Here is a 14,485-nt window from a genome sequence, read left to right as displayed (position 1 = left end):
AGCCTATCCCGGAATCAATGGGCACGAGGCAGGGAACAACCCAGGATGGGGGGCCAGTCCATCGCAGGGCACACTCACACACCATTCACTCACACATGCACACCTATGGGCAATTCAGCAACTCCAATTAGCCTCAGCATGTTTTTGGACTGTGGGGGGAAACCGGAGTACCCGGAGGAAACCCCACGACGACATGGGGAGAACATGCAAACTCCGCACACATGTGACCCAGGCGGAGACTCGAACCCGGGTCCCAGAGGTTTGAGGCGACAGTGCTAACCACTGCACCACCATGCCGCCCCCATATCACAACATTTACATTAAAATACATTTAATATTCTGCTCTAACAAATACATTTACAGTATCCTCACCATTAGAATAATTTTATTAGCAAGAAAATGTCATCTTTGATTCATCAAGGTAACCTCCCCTTGCAGTTGCAACAGCAGAGAAAATCAGAGGCATTTTTTGTTTAAGAAGAATAAACAATCTACAGTTCATGAAATAAATGGAAAAGTGGTAAAAAGTGTGCAAAACGTTTTCACTGGTAGTGTGTGTCACCGGACTTGTGCTGATCTTGCCGTTTCGCCGTCAGGTGAATTCACGCTCTGTTTAAACAATGCCAGTTACGCTGAACTCCCTTTCCTGGTGTTACGAGCCGGGACCTCTAGACGCAGAACATTAATGACTTTGGCAGCTTGCCATCCGTAATTTCAGTTCCAGTAGCTCCGGAAAAAGATGGATCACATTAAGTTCACAGTCTCAGTCCTTGTATTCATTCCCAGGTCTGATTCCGTTTCTTAAACATCTTGGGTGAGCATCGCAGCTGGATCAGGGCTTTCAAACAGCAAACTGAGCTAATGACATTAAATATTAATAAATCATGTGATATAAAAAGCACGTGGACACATCCTTTGTTTCTCCGCAAAACTCGAGTGTCCAACATCCTTTCTGGAATGAAACGGGTCACCTTCGGAGCTCGTCCGGAAAGAGCTCGTTAATTAGGCAGCCCGGCTTTGATCCGCAGAGCCCGGCGACGTGCACATTCCGGGCGTCGCTGTAAATAACCAGCCCGTGTAGACTGACATCCGCCTTTGATGTACCTGCCGCCGAAATGACAGACTGTCGCGAGGGGCCCCAGGTGGATCCGTGCATTAGCGACTCACAGGACGGCAAGACATGCGATTTATGTTTTATGGGGGCATTTACAAGGGTATTTACCGTATTTATTGACTAGTGTCTTTGCTGTCCTCTTGGCAGTTCAAGGTCTGGTGGCAGAGTGCTATAGTTTCCTGGAAGGGGAGTTTGGTAGGCTGCAGCCAGCCCCAAAACTGTAAGGGAGTAGTTTATTCACCCTCCCCCAGACATCCAATTAGCTGGCTCCTTTTGGCTAACTGAGCACATATATCAGTGCGCCCCCTACAGTCAAGGTGTCTGCACTGCACTTTGATGACTGCACTTTTGATGCCCGTTACAGGCGCTGGAGTTCATCTTACGGGGCCAGACGACCCCAGGAAGTACGATGAGAGATGGGACTGCGGCTGTTTTTAGATCATTACCCCACCCTGCTCCAGGCTACAACATGCGCTCATCAACACCACCCCCCCCACACACACACCATCCCCCGCCTCCACACCAAACCTGCCCTGGTGCCGAGAGTCTCAGCCAGGACCTCAGAGGAGGACAGGGAGGAGGAGAAGGAGATCAGAGGAATATTCCCCCTGATCTAAAGCATCACACATCCCATGGCTGTCAGAACTCCAAATTCTCACAGCGGACATATTCATCATTAATCGGTGGGGGAGGGGTGAGTATGGGCTGTTTACAGCCTTAAAAAGGAGGATCCAGCACAAACTCTTGAGATGTCAACCTTCCTGATACTGTCAATGGAACCAGCAACCTGCCATTAAGTGCCAAGGCCACACAGCCTCAGGAAGGACGAACATTAACGGTCGGCAGCTCTGGTCTCCAGGTATCTATATTATATACAGCTAAAGTGTCTCTTAAAGGGTCCATCATGTGTTTATGTGCAGCTGTGACTGATTCCTTAACGCCTGTCAGTATAAACAGCGTGACAGAACACTGTTGTTCTATGATGTATGTTTTATCTCCCCCACAAGCTCCAGAGCAACCCAGCTGAGGGCAGAGGCCAGAGGTTCGAACCCGAGTCGCGCCCCCTGCCAATAAAAGAACTGCAGCAACACGTACATGTAGTGGATCACTTGGGATGCTACTCATGTTTTACTGAGGTGCCTTGGCCGCCCACTGTATCGGCGCCCACTAAAGGCTCCTCAGGTGCCTGCAGGCAGCCAGTTGCAAAAGGTGCCCTGGCACCACCTGTAACCACTGGCTCTAGTGATGGAAGAAGCAGATCTCCGCCACTGATTGGTTCACCTCACTTCCCAGTAAAGGGTTTCCTGGTTCATGCAGGGTTTGACAGGCCATGGCAAACACACAGCACCATGGCATTCAAGGACCCGTCTCCCACGGCTACCAGTGACAGACTGCTATTCACAATCACGCATGAATAGCAATAGTTAACAGCAGAAACGAAGCCCTATTTGCACTATGTATGATTAACACTATGTGACGGATAATACATTCTAAGGCTGTTAAATCCCTACAAAGTTAAATTACTACAGGACTGAAATCCCATTTCCAAAACTTCGCTAAAATTATTAAGGACTGAATAACGTACAGTGAATTCTTTGATATTTCTGCCTGGCACAGATTCCAGATGATGTATGTATGGGTGGGTGGATAGTTTATAACTGTTTTTTTTATAAATTGTATATGTGTCACTCATTTCTGTATGGTCATACTGGCAGACACACAGTGACACAAAAATCAGTCTCTTGTGTTACCCCTTAAAATGTGAATTATGTCGTGCCTGTGTCAGCTATGGTCAGGAATGAGGCACCAGCACGAATGATGCAGCCCCCTTACAAAAAGCTCCTCAAACTGGACTGCATCCAAGTATCAGACTGAACAAATTAACGTCTACGTAAATACCTAAACCTCGTAATCCGACGGTTCCTTGGATAGCCACGTCAACTAATCACTGAAGTGTCAGGGCTCACCTTGAGTGAAAAGAGCCAATAATATTCTACCGGGAAATGAGGTGAAGTGTTTTCTTAACAGTCCACAGTTAGGTCTGTTTGAAGACAGAGAGAGTCACGAAATTCAGCCTACAGTGCAGATTTTCATCTCGCCCCTAAGAACTAAAGACGGGACAGTAAAGCACCGGAGGGGAGGAGCCTCTCATCAGAGAGCAAGGTCGCCAAGCGCGTCCTGCCGATCTCACGGGGACAGCTTCATTCAAAGGAAACACTCCCTTTAATTAAAAAGGGGGGCCATGCCGATGGGCGGGACCTTCACACCAACAAGCAGGATGGTGTCATCTTCCACGGTGGGAGAGAAAGATCGCGTTACTTTTAGCAAAACGGAGAGACTGAAACGTTTTAAGGACTGCAGGCTCCGCCGTAAATCAAACACATGCCGACAGATTTACACGCCATTTACGACCACGTTGCCCAACTGCCCGTACTGAATTTCCCACAATGCCGTGCAGTGCCTATAATATCATTCATGATATACAAGAAAGGTCATTTTTTTAACAACTTCTATCAATCCCGCCTTTCTTTTGGCCGATTCAGCGGCCATATGGCAGCCTGGTGTCGTTAAAGACGGGGAGGCGCAGGGACAGAGATGCTGCAAGGTCAGCAGAAAGTGAAGCAGTGCTGCTTAGGCCACCCCCCTCAACCCCCCCATCGCAGGGAGACGAGGCAGAAACCCAGAATGTGCTAATAATTCTAATGAAGCCATCAGAAAGAGTTCCGTCATGAAACGGCGGCTGCATTTCAGCTCAGCTGCTTTGTGGGATTGAACACAGGCAGGCTGGTAGGTTCACATCGCCAGGGTTGTGGGTTCGACTCCCTCTATGTGTAGAGGCCACACGTTTGCGTAGGTTTCTGGGTATTCCTGATTTCTGTGACAGTGCGTGTGTCCCGTGACGGACCGGCATGTCATCCAGACTGCCCCCCTGTCCTGTATTCCTAGGGACTTGCTCCAGCAGAGGTGAATACAGGGGCAGGGCCACAGAGTGCCACTGGTCCCAGCTGAGAGCTCATTGGCCCCCAGAGTGCCCTCTCACCTGTCACTCACTGATTCAAAAAAATGTAATTGGCTACGGTTGGCCCCTCCGTATGAATTATGGCCCTTCTAAGAGCCACCTTAAAAATGCTAGACTGGGCCCTGAGGATTCTCAACAGATAAGAGGAACCCTTTAGTGTTGCTTCAGAAAGGCTGTTTTTTATCGCAGCATCACGGCGACACAATCAGATATCTTCATTTGGCCAGTAATCCTGGCGAGTGAATGGGAGACACGCCCGGCATACGGGTCACGCTTCAGTACGGCAGCGTCTCCAAGGCGGCGTGATGAATCTGGCAGAACATACGGTCAGGCACATGAGCTCTGGCACAAGGCCAGCGCAGGGGGGGTGAATTGGGACTTGGGTTCAGCAAAGCCAACCTCCCTTCATTTGGAACAGAAAATAATTACCACTGTAAATAACGGGGGCTAAGTAAATATGCAGCCCACCGCCTCCTCGCCCCCCTGCCAAAGCCACCCCCCCCCCCCCCCCCCAAGACTACTGGCTCATCAGCAGGGTTTATCGTTTCAGAACAGAGCCCGACGTCCATAAAAAAATCCTCTCGCTTCCCCCCATGGAAACGTCCCTTGTGAAACGTCGGCATTCAAATCAAACAGAGATCCATCAGCGGTACTGAACGCACCGATCGATGTTCCCGGCCCAATTGAGCAGCAGACTCACTCCCTCATTCCCCCCGCCCCCCCGGCCCTCACAGAAATGCGATTTCACACACTGGCAGGACCGTCTGTCTTCTCATGATATCTCCAAGCATTGTGTATGTGGGCGGGTGCATAGTGTACTCCAGTGTTTCTCAATCCCATCTGTGCCCCCCCCCAGCTCCCCGCCAGACAGTCCACAAAAAACATGGCCTGTCTGGGGGTCCCGAAGGATCAGTTCGAGAAACACTGGCGTAGACATCAAATCTCGGCAGGACCCACCGGGGGGAGGCTACAGCTTATCCCATGCAGTACAAGACACAAGGCTTAGGACTCCATGGACACAGAACCAGAACATCACAGGGTAGACAGAACCGCACAGTCACTGTGGGTAATTCAGATACCAGCGAGACCAGTCGCATGTTTTCTGGTTGTGGGAAGAAATCAAAGATTAAGACACACAGGACAGAGGTGGGATTCGAACCCCCAACCTTGGAGATGGAACCCACTCAGCCGCTGTGTCTGAACAAAAATGAAATAAAGAGTGTAATGGTGTGAATATGGTCATCTATCTCTACCTAAAGGGGTCTGTGATGGGGGCAGATTTCATTATTAATAATGTGAAAATTCAGCGCCTCAGGAGAATGGACTGCCCCCCCCCAACCTCCCCCGACTATCAGTCACCGCTGGGGTGGCACTGAGGGGCCCCGAAGCGAATCGCAGCGAGCAGACAGAGCTCAGCCTGTGCCGCCCCCTGGGGGAGATGGTCTGAAAGGACCGGTGAACGCGGCCCCCTGCACCGATTTCGCCTGCGGGCCAGACAGGAACGCACGTCTGCCTTAGCGTGAAAGAACGAAGAAACAACGTGTGAAAAACAGCACTCATCACTCAGAATATGATATATACAATGGTACCTCGGTGTACGTCCGCTTTGGAATAAGGCCAACTTGGTATACCTCCTGTTTGGATGCGGAAAACTTGGTATACGACCCTTATTTGGAATACGACTCGTGTGCTAGAATGGGTCAAAATGAGTCACGACACCACGCGTTTACCTCTCCTGAGTCAAAGCCAAAACTGCGACCACGACCACGAGGGGCAGTACGCCAGCTGCTACCATTCAGTGAACAACCGGCGCTTTAACTCTCTTTTCATTTATTTCATCTAATTGCTTTTGTATTTATGTATTTTAGTATTAAGCAGTGTTTAGATTCTTTCATACAACCCCATCAGTGTATAATATGCCAATAACAATAGGATTTTTTTTCATGGGAACGGATTAATCATTTTCCCTTTATTTCTGATGAGAAAAATTTGTTTGGTATACGTCCTGTTTGGTATAAATATAAGGATCTGGACGGATGAAGGACGTATACCGAGGTACCACTGTACTTTTAAATTACACATAAACTGAGCGTTTACAGATCTTGGTCCCAGGGCTGAAGCTGAGGCTTGAGTGGATCTGCACACCTTCTGGTTTCTTTAACGTCATACATATAATCAGCATCCCGTAGCCTGGCACCACACCCCCCAAACCCCCATTCATACAGACATCCATTTTTTGCCCCCGCTTGTCCTATGGGGTCCGGAGCCTATCCAGGAAGCTACAGGCACAAGGCAGGTAACAACTCAGGATGGGGCGCCAACCCATCACAGGGCACAAGGCAAGGAACAACCCATCACAGGGCACACTCACACACCGTCAATCACACATTCACACCTACTGGCAGTCTGGGAATTGGGTGAACACCAAAAAAGGTTTTCACCACTTAAAAAATGTCTGGTGGCTAAAACCAAAAATATATATATTTTGCGATTAAAAAATCTTCCAAATGAAAATCTTCACAAACGGACCATTTTATTGTCTACAACGCACCACAAATTAATAAATTATTGAACCTGACTGTTCAAGCTCTTTTCAAATCAAACAGATATCTGCATGGACATCTGTACAAACTCTTGTCCTTGATGTCAAGTTCATGCATAAATTTTTCTATCGTATTACAATATTTTCATAGTCTTCCATGGGTTGTATCACCCAACATGGAAGCTGTGCAAGCCTAACCGTGAGTGGAAAATGGCAATTTTTATCAATACTTGAGTTAGATCTGCTAACTTTTTCAGTGCCACATAAAGGCCACTCAGGGTCGCCTTTATGACGCAACATCCTGTCTACTCTTCTGAAATGCCGTTTATTTTAAAGTCCCAATTTCCCAGTGGAGCCTACTGACAAATGCATTTCAATAGTCTCCATGGTTTCAAAACAGCAGTGTTTTGCTATGTTTTATGAGCTTAAAGTTTTAAAACAAACTCATGCCTAACTAATTATTTTTTTAAATTACTTTAACAATTTTAATACTTTTTTTGTATTCTAATCATTAGCTTGGATGATTGCACCATTTGAAATTTCTGGACTTTGACAAACAAAAAATGTGGAAACCGTATATTATTCGAACGCATTGAAAATATTAAAGACGCTTTATACAACAATATTAGTCACGCTTTACATTTATTAAAGGATTAAAAAAAAAAACAGAGATAAAACCTGCATGTCATGTGACCCAATTAACCTCGGCATGTTTTTGGACTTTATTAGACCTAATTAAAACATCGGACTTGACAAGCTATTTTAACCCAAAGAACAGTTAATCTCACTCAATGCTGTTGTTTTGACTGCATTGTGTTCAGACAGCTTTGTACCTTTGTTCCAATTCAATCCTACTTCGCATTCGTCACACAGAATTAAAATCAGTTTGTCCCACAAGTCTCACTCCCCGCCCAGCGAGCAAAGTTGCCTCCATCGTTCCCGGTAAAATCCCTGAATGACAGTTGACACCTGAATAGTGCCATAAATCTAGATTACGTGTCTGGCAGGCTGAAACCGCAACGCGCGACCAGCACTGCGCCTGACATTTTCCACAGCCATAATTTAACCCCACAAAAACACACCTCTGTTGTATATTAAGCTCCATTTGAGCCAGTGTCACTGCGTGTGCACACACCATGACGTAATAACACACAGCTGGCCAGCTCGCAAGACAGCAATTAGCTACTTACTATGTATACCGTGTGTTTGGGTACTAATTACGCGACACTCTCTTTTACGGTACTGCGCGAACCAGTACCGTAAAAACAACACACTAATTCAAACGGTATTTGGTTAACGATGGACGTAATCCGGCGTAACAGGACGAGATCATTATTCGTCCCAACAGTCAGAAGCACGGCAATCCAGGCGTGACCAATCGTATCCACAAAGGGCTAGTGTGTTTAAAGGTTTTGGGGATAACCCAGGTGTGCCAATCAGTCCTCTAATTAGTAATCTAATTATGGAGTTGCAGTGGAAACCCACATGCCCAGCGGCCCTTTCTGGATAAGACTGCCCACCCCTGCTGTTAACCACATAAGTAGGTCTAATTACTGCTTCAGGTACGGAGCCTCAAAGTGCATCTATCACAGCTCAGCGTGTTTCATTTCACTTCACAGTGGACGCTGAAGGGGGCGTTTTCACGTTTAACCTCCAGTCTAAGATGTATATATTAATTGCGCCACCTAATCCCCCTGCATTCCTTGCTTTATGAAAACAGTCGACGACCTTCCAGCTGCGCCCCCATCCCACCCCCCCCCCTCCGTACGTTCCGGCACGTTCCGTGGCCGTGACATCGCAGGGCGCTTACGTGCCATTACTCACAGATATGAATAATAAATGACACATCGATTCCAAACAGACCCGGGGCTGTGGTGGCGAGCTCCATGCTCCGAAAGCAGCCGCTTTCCCCATCCAATGCGATTATTCTTACATCAAACACTGCCCCCCCCCCCACCCACGACCTACCCCCGAAGGGCAGGAGACTGGCCAAGTCAGAAGATGGAGCGCACTGCCACAGCAAATGGAGAAGCTGTGTGTGGGCGGGGGGGGGGGGGGGGGGGGGGTAATGTAAGTAAGACCTTCAGTGTAGAAGATTGGCTAAACACAATGTGGAACACAAACAGACAGTTACCCCCCCCCCCCCGAACAGTCTCCAGAAACATGAAACACTCTCGCGGTTCCCTGTTTCAAACCCAAGTGGACCTCAACACCCTCTATTAAGCTCCGCGCCGCACATCACAGCGTCATGCTAGGCTAACGGCCGCGTTAGATAACAACATGCATTGGCTGCAGTTATGGTCGTGAAATCTGCTTCTGTTGCAGTTAATATACCTCACTCAGTTGTTTGATGCTCTTAATGCAGAGGTGTCCATCAAAATAACAAAAGCCCACCCCCCCCCCCCACCCAGGCCAATCCACCAAAAATAACGAATGACCGTAACAAGTGTGAGGCCCAGTGCAATGGAAGAGATAAGAGATGATGTCTGAAAAGGCAGAAAGTACAACAGAAGGAGAATTTATAACAATTAAAATGCCAATTGGAAGCCCAAAGACCCGGACAGAAGACAGAATGTTCTGGAAAAATGCTTTCTGTACGGTCATAAGGAACTGCCATTAATATCAAGGCACCTAATAATAGAGTATAAACTTATGCTCTTAACTAGAATATCAACAAGATTTCATTTACTGGAAGTTAGTCTGTTGTACATTTAGGGGACGGCACGAAGACCGGCTCGCTTTAAAGATGGTGGCTGTGTTGAATCCATCATCAATTAATCAAGGAGAAAAGTTTGGCCTAGAACATGTGTGAAGATTCAGTCAATCAGGCTGACCTGCTATTATTTTCCCTGGTTGAGCGTAAAATTATGCAAGAACACGCTCAGAGGTGGCACAGCCTGTCTGGAGAATTGCATACTATCCTTAGAGGCAACTCCTCAGCGAACCAAGAGCTTATATCAGCCCAAGCCTGAGGCATCATGACACACAAACACAGCACCTCCGTACAGGGCTCCCGGGGGACAGCTAACGTAAATGTTTACGGAATTCATTCACCAATTATCCGTCGGAGTTAAACAGGCACCGGTTACCTAAACGAGGGGAGGTGGGCCTCGTGTCGAGGGCAGGATGAAACCCAGAGCCGAGCTGGGAGCTGGCAAAAGATGGATGGATCGATATCCTGGGAAAGTCTGGTCACACCTGAACTACTTTGGGATCCTTCCATCTCTCCAGGGTTGCAGGAAGCGATCTTTAAGTTGTTTATTGTTACAGTTGGAGTATAGATTCTTTAAAATTCCCCCATTCGAGAAAAAAAACCCTTCAAACCCTTATATTACCAGTAAATCCGTCACCTTATGGATTACGAAGGCCTCGTTTCCCATGTAAAAATTATCGGAATTAGTCCCCGTTGTCAGCTTCCCGATCCTTGACGGAGTCAGATGTTCTTTAAGACGGCTAAAATTGTGGGGATTTAAACAGCCCAGGGCAATCTGTGAGGGATTAGGAGGACTTCTCTGCTCACTCAGCCTTATCATCCACCCCCCCCCCCCCCCGAATTCCATAACGTGACACCAGTCCCAGGGCAAAAGGGAGGCATAATCCCTGCACCTCAGGGTGGGGTGGCGCATCACCTTCAGTTTACAACCCGACAGTGAAGCCCTGGATCTACCAAAAAGCACCTTAAATTGCAGCAATGGGTGTTGGGTCAGCGCTCAAATTTGAAACTAGCACAGCCCAGAAATATTTCGGGAACAAACTCGGAGAGGCCCATCGACAACAGTGACTCAAAACAAATCAGTGTTTCCCAGTCTGGTCCTCGGGAACCAATAGACAGTGGGCTGTCTGGCAGGGAGCTCGGAGGGAGCAAAAATGTGGGCTGTCTGGCAGGGAGCTGGGAGGGAGCTAAAATGTGGGCTGTCTGGCAGGGAGCTCGGAGGGAGCAAAAACATGGACCGACCGTGGGTCCCCGAGGACCGGATTGAGAATTACTGACCCACATGAATCTTCTGCATATGGTCCACCAGGTACTATGTACTTGTGCAGTCAGCCATCTTGATAATATCAGGTCCAGCATGGTATGTTCAGGGAGGTCAACAGTGCTAGAAACACAGATATTTTCAGAAAGATCGCGGCGTTAAACCGATCATTGACGCTTGGCTTGCTAGATTCCCTTAAATTCCTCAGCAAGCATTCAGAGATAAACATAGTAACTAAACTCTTTCTGTTCTATCTCGCTGTCATTTCGCTTCATGTAAGGATACGGTGGAACAAAAGACTTTTCTGGGGTCATGTACAGGTACGTGTAAGACATTCGAGCGGGGAGTCAAACCTGTCCTCTCCTGTAATTTCTTTGACATGCCGCTGCACCTGTCAGTCAGGCCACGTCTCACACGAGCTCAAACACTATCTGCCCTTCTCCCGTGCTGCCCCATTATAAGGCCGGTAGAATCCATTTGGCAGGCCATTTGCTGTTATAGCAATGGGGGGGGGGGGGGGGTTCCCATGGCTACAGTGCCCTGGCTGGATTTATGGATGCCACTTTTACTTGAAAAACCATAAGCTTGGTTATAACTGCGGCAGCAGTGAAGTCCATTTGACATGATTTATAACTTAAGAAGCACTGTCATGATCGTCGTACCTGTTTATAAAGCTACTCATACTTAATCTCACGATCTGAATACACTTTAAGGCAAGTGAAATGCAGTAAGTGTCAGGTGGTCAGACGACTACAAAGTCTTTATATAAAATAGTCCATCTGCCTGTGATATATAAATAGGTTTATACATCTTGCTTTATGCTCAAAGCAACACATATCCGAACAGAAGGGAGATTCCCGGGGGTACAGCTTCCATTAACTTCAGCTGTGTTTTCATTTAACGGGCAGCACCTCTTATGTACTTGCAATAATATACCCGCAAAATGAGTAGTTAACCAAGGAAGACTTCATTTCTAAATTCTTTGGTGTAAAATATTCTGCATAACAAGAATTTTAAATGAGGCAGCGGCGTGACATACGGCATTAACGACGGCACAAACATATCCAAACGTAAATAAAGAATGGTTCGCTTTCCCAAACGAAATCTCTTCGTGAAAAACGTGGCAGATCTTACACATACATGGTGTGTATTTCTCTGGATTGAATCCGATTGCTTGGCGAAGAACCGGATAAAGGTTCATGAAACTTTGTTTTCAGACACTTGTGACAACAACTGGGGGCAAAACAGCGACACGCAAAACTTTATTATTTCTTCATCAGCGCCTCATGCGAGAATGTGAGCAAAAGCACAATGAAGACAGAGGCAGCTGCTGTCTGCAAGCTTGCTTCTGATGAGCGGGGGGGGGCCCCTGGGAGCAGCTCTCCCCCACTTCTGCTGCGTGCGAAATCCTCTCAGCCTCCCCGGTGTCTCTTTACAGCGCAAATCAATCTCAATCCCCTTCACGACCACAGCTACAGGGCACCGCGGCCACAGGGGCTAGATGCGGCTCTAAAATCCGTGTTTACCGGAACACAATGAGAAAAGCAGAAATACAGGAACTCCTATTCCAGGAATATGGCAATACACCCCCCCCCAATACCCCACCCCTGCCATCTGCCGGTGGAAATTCCCCAGCCTAGCGTCACCCTGTGGCTGAGATTCTCCATGGAGGCTGGAGATGTCCTAAACTAGAGACACGTTGTTAAGGGAAGCCAAAGAGAGCCAATGGGGCTCTGGGTTTAAAGTACGTTCATTCTGATAGGCGGTTACTCACACGCCACACTGTCACCCTACCTGCTCCTACCTGGAAAAGGGGCAGGGCAAGATCTTTCAGTGATTTTTTAAAAAAGGCCATGTATAGTGCTGGACAGGATAAACCACGAATATATGGTTACAAAAGGTATAAATAACCATTGATGGATCCTGGCAAGGGCGACTGCCCAGGGTGGCATCATCTGAAGGGCCGCGGATTTAGACAACTGCTCCCAATTGGCCAGGGCATGTGCTTCGAACACCACTGCAAAAAAAAATAAAAACCTAATTCACTCCACCAAACAGACTCAGACTAGCAATGAAGAACTCACTGTATCCTGTCAACCGCATCCTTGCACGGCAAGGTGATCTCTACCGCACCCCGATACCCAGGCTGCCAAACCCGCGGGCAGGTCGTCGGGAGAAGCCATCGCAGCTTCATCTGCGGCTTTCCGGACGAACGCAGCCAGCCTGCTCCACTCGCATCCCTGTCAGGGCCTGTCAGCGTTTCCACCACCCCTGCGACGGGATCCAACTCTCTTAATGTATTCCCGTTACTTCAAATGGATTCCTGTCAGTCTCGCAGAACACGGCCGGCTTTGAAAAGAGCAGCGAGGAAAATAAAATACATCGCCCTCGTCTTCCTGCTTTATACGGCTGAACAGAACGAAGAAAGTCCTGGCTGGACACTGTGACACCGGTGAGCAGGAAGCCGCTCCAGGGTGAGAGCGAGGCTGCCAAACAGCCACGGGCAGCTTGGAACACGACACCATCGACAGCTTGCCTGGGATAGCCCCACCGAATCGCCCGCGGGGCGAGGACGGTGATGAGAGGCGGGGCCACGGACAGGCTCCAAATGCCCCCCCGTCACCACAGGACCACCACCCGAGTGGCCAAGTTTGCGGAGGAGGAGGTGGGCTGGTTCATTACCATTACAATCTGCTATAAGGGCACAGCTGCAGAAGACTGGCCTGGTTTCCTGCACAAACTCTGGTTTACAAGCCAGAACTTTGGTGCGCAAGTTTACAAAATATCACCCCTGTTATTATTACAGCCCCAACAACATGGGGCCAATGCAACAGGCAAACTATTGAACACCAATAATAAAATATAACCCACACATACCACATACACCCACGATGTAATAAAATTTATTTTGACGCTGTGGGGACCATTTTTCAGGTTCCCACAAGGATTTGTGAACGCAATCAAAACAGTAAATATGCCAAGAGTCTTGTATTTTGTTTGGTCACTTATGGTAATGGTCAGGGCCGGGTAGGGGTTAAGGTCGTCGTGTTGGGATTAGGGTTTTCCCCACAGAAATGAATGAAGAGTCCCCACAAAGATATATAAACGTGTGTGTGTGCTATTTCATTTTAAAGATCTGTAAGCACCCTCACAGAAATCGGCAGTACCTTCTACCGTTAATATCCTGTTCGCCGCCTCCCCCCAGCCGGGGCTCTCTATGCGCTCCTGTCCTACGTTTCTCTGCATCGAAAACATTAACAGAAAAAAAGCGTTTTAAGTGCAATCGCGGGTTAGATCAGTTTCCACACTACGCGCAGAGAAGGCGTGTTATCTTACCTCGCACGCTATTCATAGCTTTCGGATTTTGCATCCGGAAAGCCGTCAATCAGCCGCAGGGAGCGCGGCGCGCCGCCGCGGCCGGATCCCCCCACCTAGCGGACGACTGCGCGGCGGCGGCTCGCCCGAGTGGACGCGGAAGTGCCATGTGTAACAATACGGTTAATCATTGTCAGAAAATAACACGCCGTGTTTCCTGATTGTGTAGTGAGCAGAAACGATGGACGATAACCTATAAAATATGAAAATAACATAAACGCACAATTTAATTTACACAATAATTGTGTAGCGGTGTTATTACAAATACATTAATATTTATATATGTACTAAGGAATAAATTGTATTTTTGTACTCCGCATATATAACCAGAGGCTCTCGATATAATTATATAAATTATTTTATATTAATAACAGATGTAAATAATAAAGTTAACTGTGATTGAATTACATTATAAGATATGGTGTGGCAGCAAGTAATCCGTTATTGGATAGTAACTTTTC

At 47.7% G+C, this 14,485-nt stretch overlaps 1 long non-coding RNA gene across 1 annotated transcript; it reads right to left on the bottom strand.

Annotated features, from left to right (window-relative positions):
* Positions 1-12,308: 12,308 nt before the first annotated feature.
* On the bottom strand, positions 12,309-14,117 carry LOC125726749 (uncharacterized). Its single transcript, XR_007388384.1, has 3 exons — positions 13,986-14,117; positions 13,817-13,889; positions 12,309-12,666 (listed from the first exon to the last, which is right to left on the bottom strand). It is a non-coding gene; the product is annotated as an uncharacterized LOC125726749 (long non-coding RNA).
* Positions 14,118-14,485: the final 368 nt, after the last annotated feature.

This window comes from Brienomyrus brachyistius, unplaced genomic scaffold (genome assembly GCF_023856365.1).
Source record: "Brienomyrus brachyistius isolate T26 unplaced genomic scaffold, BBRACH_0.4 scaffold75, whole genome shotgun sequence".
Lineage (NCBI taxonomy): Eukaryota > Metazoa > Chordata > Actinopteri > Osteoglossiformes > Mormyridae > Brienomyrus > Brienomyrus brachyistius.
Note: the sequence above shows the minus strand (reverse complement) of the source record. Positions and strands in the feature narration are given on the sequence as shown.